This window comes from Lipophrys pholis (genome assembly GCF_963383615.2).
Source record: "Lipophrys pholis genome assembly, chromosome: 16".
Lineage (NCBI taxonomy): Eukaryota > Metazoa > Chordata > Actinopteri > Blenniiformes > Blenniidae > Lipophrys > Lipophrys pholis.
In genome coordinates this window covers 3,360,018-3,368,214 of record NC_137634.1, presented here as the reverse complement: position 1 = coordinate 3,368,214, position 8,197 = coordinate 3,360,018, and the positions used below count along the sequence as shown (strand labels likewise).

Below are 8,197 nucleotides of genomic sequence, written 5' to 3'. Positions count from 1 at the left end.
AAATGTGGTTTCCGTTTGTATTGAAGTACACTGCTGCCTGCACAAGCTGGTCAGGAAGTGTGTGTGTCAGTGGTGGGGACGGGGGTGGGGACGGGGGTGGACACTGTCGATGAGCTGGTGGAGAAGAGGATGAGGAGCATGATGCAGGCCATTCTCAGGAACAGTAGCCACCCCCTACTCAACACTGGTCGCTCAGAGAAGCCGCCGCAGTGACCGACTCCTCCATGTGCTGCAGCACTGAGAGGTTCAGGAGGTCGTTTGTCCCGGCGGCCATGCGACTGTACAACAAATTCTTGTAATGTACATTTTATATCTATTGACAGTCACTTTTTAAACTTTTCTTTTTAAGTCTGTGCTGGTGTGAGAGTGTTTAGCTATGTTATGGATAGCACACACTGGATGATGTCAGCAGAAGCAGCAGCAGATACTCGATTATACCGTCTCTGAAGCTGGGAACCAAGATGACTTTGTTGACTATGTACCTCTGTCAGATTGTGCCCCTGATACTCCGGTCAAGCCAAGAGATAACAAACAAAAAGCAGATGTAGCTTTAGAAGAGTCACAGAACAAGATTGTCACTGCAATCACTCAGCCAGCAGACAACCTGGAGGGCGTCATCACCAAAAACACAGTGAAGCCCTAAGAATGTCAGTCGACTTTGCTTTTGCAGAAGTTGAGTCACTAAAAAAGGATATGCGAGAGGTGAAAACTACCAGTGAAAGAAATCACCAACAAATAGAACTGCAACGTGGGCCCCAATGAGTCTGAACGATGGAGGATGGAAGGACGGAGATGGAACCTCGAGACTCCACGGTGCCCCCGGTGGTCAGCCAGAAGATATCAAGGCCACAGTTTGTAACATCTGCTGTGCTGTGCCTCCAGGCTCTCAGCAGAAGATCAGGGACGACACTGACATTGTTCATCGCCTGGGCAGGTACCAGGGAACATGAAACATCTACAAGAAACCTGCAGTGGAAGATGACAAGAACGAGTCAGTACCTAAAAGACAAGAAGCTGAGCTTCACGGAAGATCTGACTGCTCACGACAACACGATAAGAAACACAAGGGTGTTTTTAATTACTACAGATGCAACTTTTGAGGTCAACGAGACGGTTTGTTTTGAGACTAGCAGAGGAGGAGAACAAATCAGAATGCAAGGAGGTTCATCATTATTCTTGCTCTCCTTTTTCTGAGTCTATAATTCTTTGTAATTATGATTTTCCTATTTCATATGTTCTCCCCAAAAGGCCTCGAAGGACTCCTGTAGATTTAATTTAGATTTTTAAGATGGTGTGATATACTGTGGCTTATTTTTATAGTGATGGGGGACAAAGAAAGTGTATATATATATATATATATTTTTTTTTTTTTTTGCATTTTCAAGATCATTTCAGACCCTGACTTTCTTTCCCCTGTCTTACTTCTTAGTCATTACTTTTATTTTGTTTTTGTGTGCGTGGAAATGTATGTACACCTATCATTTCAGAACCATATTAATCAAGCCCCTTTTTGCTGGCGGCGTCTACCTCTAGAGATTGTGATACCAGTGGGGCAATGATGTTTGGTTATTGTAGAAAGAGCAGTAGGTACTGCTCTCTTGAAGAACTCCTTCAGTGGTCATTTTACACTCTGAAAGTGATGCCAAGGGAAAGTTCCTTTGGATTTGGAATCTGCCAGACAGATATGATAGATAATAAAGAAATGTCTTTTAAAATTCTTCACAGATTTGACCCATCACATGCTTATATACAACAATTCCAAAAAGACATAAATATAAATTTCTCTTTCTGTAAAGAATACCCTGAAAATATATTTCATCTGTTTTGGTCTTGCCCTTTTCTAAGAAGTTATGTGAACATATTTGCACCTTCATCTCTACTTGTATTGAACCACACTTCTCCCTTTGCTTTGAACTTGTATTGTTCGGCTTCATTGACTTTTCATGTGAGAAAAGCTCCGTATCACTAATCTTATACTTTTAGCAAAATGGCATTTCCATAAATGTCGTTATACACATTAAAAAACACTTTTCTCCATCTTTGAATATGAGATTAAGAATACATGAAACCTGTCAAATAATCGATCAATATGAAAGCCATTAAGACGTTTGATTTATGTTCCCGTTTTAAAGTTGATGTAATCTGGTTTTGTCTGTTTATTGCCCCCTGGCGGTTGTTATGCAGCATTGTTTTGTGCTTAACTGCACTGTTGTCAATAAAGGCTTTTTGAAAAAGGAACGCGCGGATGACGCAATAGACATGCGACGGCAGAAGCTGCTGACTTGATGGAGGGAATGGAGTCGCTAGACCGACTGTGAAAAAAAAAAAAAACTTTCTTCAGACCCTCGGTGGATGTATGGGCGTCAGTGAATTAGTCCCTGTTGTCTTCTGGCTGAAAAGTCCCGTGGGATGGAGAAGTTGATGATTTTTCGGAGCTCGGTGGCGGTGGATTTCAGCGACATGCTGGTCGCTGAGGGTGGTGGTTTGGATTAAGTGGTTTCCCCGTTAACTGGTGACCGACTTTCTTTAACGTCCGTCCTTCTGATTAACAACAGAAGCAACGTTAAAGGCTGTTTGGACTCTGCTGGATTGTTGTGTCTCACAGAGGAACTATTTCATCTCCTGCAACAACAATGAGTTCACTTCAGACTTTGAGAGACTTTATCAACGAGCGACTAACTGCTGCTGCTGGAGAAATATTCACCGTGTTCGAACAAAGCGTCGTGCAATACGAGGAGGAGATTGGTCGTCAGCGCAGACTGCTGGAAATCAGCGGCAAACCTCATATCAAGTTACACAGAACAGGTATGGGAAAAGTCTGCATGAACAAATGAATGTGACTCGTGGAAGGATCGTTACATTTCCTTTTAGGCGAGCAGATAGAAATTAGTCTGCAGCTGCAGTTCTTGGCCACAGTGGAATAACAGGAGAGATTTTAAAGCAACATTAACAAAGGAAACTGTGTTTGCAGATGAAATGATTGTCACTCAGTCTGAGCCACCAGGCTGACAGCAGATGCCACAGTCCACTGTGTGTAGGGGTGCATTGTTTGTATATTTGTGTGTATATATAAGTATCGTGGGGAATTGGTGATCGATTAGAAATAATGCACGTTCTATATTTTCAGTGTGATAATCTTTTTGTTTTTGTTATGTACATTCATCATTCATATTTGTGAGTGATGTTGATTTTGGGTGGTTGAAATACCCCTTGGACTTTTGTTTCAGCCCAGCCTGTTCTGATTGGCCCATTTCAGGGTGGGGCTGGGCTTATTTAAGGAGGCACACCTTCAGTGTCAGAGAGGACTGAGAGACTAAAACAGTACGTCTGAGTCAGCCAGCTTGCTGTGAGGCCGGAAGTAAATGTGTTTGTCAACTCATGAACAAAGAATGTTTAAAGTAAAAAACTAATTTAATTTTTGAAACACCGTCTACAACCTCATCCTTGCCTCCTCCACTCAACCACAACCAGGCCAAACACATCCCGAGTTGGGGTGACCCCTCGGTCTCTCACAACCATGTTAAAATGGAAGATTCCCACTAATGTTTCATCCAGACAATTTTCTTATTTGTTCTTTAAACCTCACAGCTTCTGTCAGTTTATTGAAATGAGCAGAGTTTTTGTTTCTGAATGTTTATACTTTAAAAGTATCATTTCCTGTCTCATCCATCCTTCACTGTAAAATATTCACATTCATCACATCAGTGACTTTTGTCTTGTTTCCCTCCAGAGAGTCCACAGCAACACATTGGTCACCAGAAGAGGAGCTCCAGCCTGGAGCAGGAGGAACATGAAGCTCCACACATTAAAGAGGAGGAGGATCTTGTTGAAGTGACTGTGACTGATGGTGAAAGTGACGATTCCCACGACTCTGTGAGAGACTTGACCACCCAGCGACTAACTGCTGCTGCCGGAGAAATATTCACCCTGTTGGAACAAACTGTCGTCCAGTACGAGGAGGAGATCGGTCGTCAGCACAGACTGCTGGAAATCATCTGGAAACCTCAAATCAAGTTACACAGAACAGGTATGAAAAGTCTGAATGAACCCATGAATGTGACTGGTGGAGGAGTTCCATTGTTATAGCTGTTTGGTTTATCCTCCAATGACAGAAGCAGGATTTGTGTGTGTTCTGTTTTTGATATCTTTAATCGCCTTTATCCAGCAAACTGGCAGCTCCAAATACACTGACTGTTCTTCTCCACTCTCTACTTCAAGTCAACCACACAGTGCCCCCTCTAGTGTGGAAGTGTAATCAGAGCAGCAGCACAGCATTACTCTTTAGGAAACACAACATCCCCCTTTTCCCCCCCCGAGGAAATACTCCTTCTCAAAAGTAAATAGTAGCTAGAACTTTAACAGTGTCAAATGTATGTTCATTCCGAATGTCTTTCGCAGCATATCTGTAAATATTGTAAACGATCTTACTGTTTATAAATTCAACTATAATAACACTATCAATCTTCAGTCGTGTATCTCTCAAGCAAAACAATAAACACTGTAAAGGCAGTGAGTTGCAGACCTACACTGGTACACCGCCGATGAATCCGACAAGGGGTCATTTAAAGAGCAACTGTGCCTTGAGGGTTTGCTGAGAGGAGGAAGAGTGGGGGATATCTGCCAACAGTGTATCAGAAATTAGATTATTATTTTATTTCTTGTCATTTCCATCGCTTTCAAAAAACCTCGTGCGTGGGTGTCCGTAGACCAGTTCAAAGCTGCTCGCAGCTTTAATTTTTTAACTTAAGAGCGTGATTGAGCCACTGCCGGAAAATGAAGAAACAACATTACTAAGCTATAATCCATTATGTTCTGTCACTGCATCGGTGCAGAATCATCCAGGCCTGCAGCGCAACGCATCCCAGAAACGATTAAATTCAACACCCAGAGTGGTTTTGAAGACCCACTACCTGAGAACATTTAAAAGCCAGACGTCTCATCATCACTTCATCTCAGGTAGCCGGGTAAACAGGCAACAAAATGTTGTGCAAATATAATACATCAGTGAAAATACCATCTAGAAAAAGTTTAAAAGTTAATCCACCAGTTGTTCAGCAGCTAAAGGTGCACGTCAAGCAATGATGTCATGACTAGGAATGTAACTAACCTTTTCTCTTGTACTTTTTGTCCCTCCAGAGCTCCTGCAGCATCGTGACTGTGGGGAGGAGCAGCTCTTCAAACAGGAAACAAACTCCTGTCTAGAGCTGGAAGAACCAGAACCTCCACAGATCAAAGAGGAACCAGAAGAACCAGAACCTCCACAGATCAAAGAGGAACCAGAAGCTTCACAGATCAAAGAGGAAGATGAAGAACCAGGACTTCTACACTTTAAAAAGGACCAGGAAGAACCACAACCATCAACTATGAAAGCAGAGCTGACAGAAACCAGCATATTTCATAGTGACCGTGTCGACAACGTTCCCGTGTCAGAGAAACAGGCTGAAGGTGAAAAACGTCTTCCTGAGGAAACGTGTGGTGAAATTGTCTGTAAAAAAACTAAATTATGTCAGAACATAGGAACTGCCACTCACATGAAGATAATTAGTGAAGTCCGTGGTACAAATTACAGCCGGCAGAGTAAATTGGTGGTCCACATGGGAACTCACACAGGTGAGAAGCGGCATTGTTGTGAAACGTGTTTGAAAAGTTTTGGTCAAAGGTGTGATTTGTTGCGCCACATGAGAACTCACACAGGTGAGAAGCCGTATACTTGTGAAATATGTGCGAAACGTTTCGGTCATCATAGTTCTTTGAAAAAGCACATTAAAACTCACACAGGTGAGAAGCCGTATACTTGTGAAATATGTGCGAAACGTTTCGGTCATCATAGTTCTTTGAAAAAGCACATTCAAATTCACACAGGTGAGAAGCCATATTCTTGTGAAACGTGTGGGAAAACTTTCAGAACAAAATATAATTTATTGGACCATATGAGAACTCACACGGGTGAAAAGCCATATTCTTGTGAAACATGTGGGAAACGTTTCAGTCATCATAGTTGTTTGATAAAGCATATGAGAAGTCACACAGGTGAGAAGCCATATGCTTGTGAAACATGTGGAAAAAGTTTCAGACTACATTGTGGTTGGATGAAGCACACAAGAACTCACACAGGTGAGAAGCCGTATACTTGTGAAACATGTGGAAAAAGTTTCGGTCATCATAGTTCTTTGAAAAAGCACATTAAAACTCACACAGGTGAGAATCCGTATACTTGTGAAACATGTGCGAAAAGTTTCGGTCATCATAGTTCTTTGAAAAAGCACATTCAAACTCACACAGGTGAGAAGCCATATTCTTGTGAAACGTGTGGGAAAACTTTCAGAACAAAATATAATTTATTGGACCATATGAGAACTCACACAGGTGAAAAGCCGTATTCTTGTGAAACATGTGGGAAACGTTTCAGTCATCATAGTTGTTTGATGATGCACATAAGAACTCACACAGGTGAGAAGCCATATGCTTGTGTAACATGTGGAAAAAGTTTCAGACTACATAGTGGTTGGGTCAAGCACACAAGAACTCACACAGGTGAGAAGCCATATTCTTGTGAAAACTGTGGGAAACCTTTCAGAACAAAATCTAATTTATTGGACCATATGAGAACTCACACAGGTGAAAAGCCATATTCTTGTGAAACATGTGGGAAGCATTTCAGTCATCATAGTTGTTTGATAAAGCATATGAGAACTCACACAGGTGAGAAGCCGTATGCTTGTGAAACATGTGGAACAAGTTTTACTCTTCATCCTTCATTGCTGCAGCACATGAAATCTCACAAAGAGATGAAGTCATGAACGATCTCATTCAGGAAGTCCAGCTTGGGCCCAAAGTCACAACCTAGTGTCCAGTTTAAAAACATTACTCAGACTGTGCTTTAGGACATTTTTTGTTACTGTTTTATTTCAGAAAATGGGAAGATTTAGATAAATGTGGTTTCCATTTGTGTCGAACTACACAGAGGTTGACAAACGGTCCCCTGTTTGCACCATTAATCTTACAGTAGCAGACTTGATGTATTTCTAACTCAACTGCTTTTTCACGTGTTTTGAAAAATGTTCCGTTAATCGTCTATGGGTAGATATGAACTTTGAGGAAATAGAAATAAAATGTTGATATGAATCCAAAGGGTCTTGTCATTAATTTAACATGTATGAGTCAGAATTAAAATTATCACTCTGTTACCACAATGTAGGAACAAATACATTTTGCTTACATGGAGCACAGGCCTGCTGAAACACGCTTTAGGCCCTTTCGCCTCAGAAGACGTCGTTAGCTTTCCGTGAAGCTAACTTTAGCGTCGTTACTTTGTTTACACTGTGACGGCAGAAACTTGCCGCCACTAATAATGTGAAACGCCACCGCAGCCGATCACAATGTACAACGTCATCGGAAGGCATTATTGCGTTGGTAACTTACATGATCTGCTCCCTTTTTCCGACCACACACCGGTGATTAAAAAAAAAAAAGGACTTTTATCTGTTGGATTAAAAAAAGGCACAATAGCGAAAATGACTAGAATTTCTAAAAGGGGGAAAAAAATCTTAAGCCGAAAACAATTGTCGTGGTAAAATTATATTTTATCATCATACGCCTCATACTCATATTTTATAGGCTTCCTGGCATTCAACTAGCAAAGATTCCCTCACCCTCTTCGAGCAAAGCTGTGTGAGAACTATGAACTTCAAGGTGAGCCACTTGTTGTCAAACTCTCAACAGGCCTATTGTGCTCCCAGCCCTCCTCCTCCTCCCCACTGGTTAAGACACACAAGCACAACTTGTGAGACGCACACTCTATCTTGCAGACGGCTGAATGCACTCTGCATGATCCTGTGCCGTTAACACTTTATTCCAAACGGCACCGACAACAACAAAATACCCACGACACAAGCACAACTCCTTAGGAAAGAGATAAAATGGTTCAAATGGTCTTACTTCCTCCAACCATAACAATCTGTCCCGTCAATACTGGTTGCTGGGTTTCAATCTCATTCTATCTTTGCTTATATTAGTCACCGTTGTATGCATTTTAAAACCACTTTAAAAGCTGTTTAAACATGTTTTGTGGCTCCAGGTAAATTTGACTTGGTAGAAAAATCACAGAAATGATTCTTTTGGTCAAAACGTTTGCAGACCCCTGACATATACCGTATCTTATTCAACATGTATGACAAGGGGTACTATGAAGCAGATC

General features: G+C 41.6%; 1 long non-coding RNA gene across 1 annotated transcript; it reads left to right on the top strand.

Annotated features, from left to right (window-relative positions):
- The first annotated feature begins 2,228 nt into the window (after window positions 1-2,228).
- LOC308122157 lies at window positions 2,229-7,123 on the top strand. Its single transcript, XR_013936130.1, has 3 exons — window positions 2,229-2,805; window positions 3,731-4,027; window positions 5,137-7,123. It is a non-coding gene; the product is annotated as an uncharacterized lncRNA (long non-coding RNA).
- The last annotated feature ends 1,074 nt before the right edge of the window (window positions 7,124-8,197 follow it).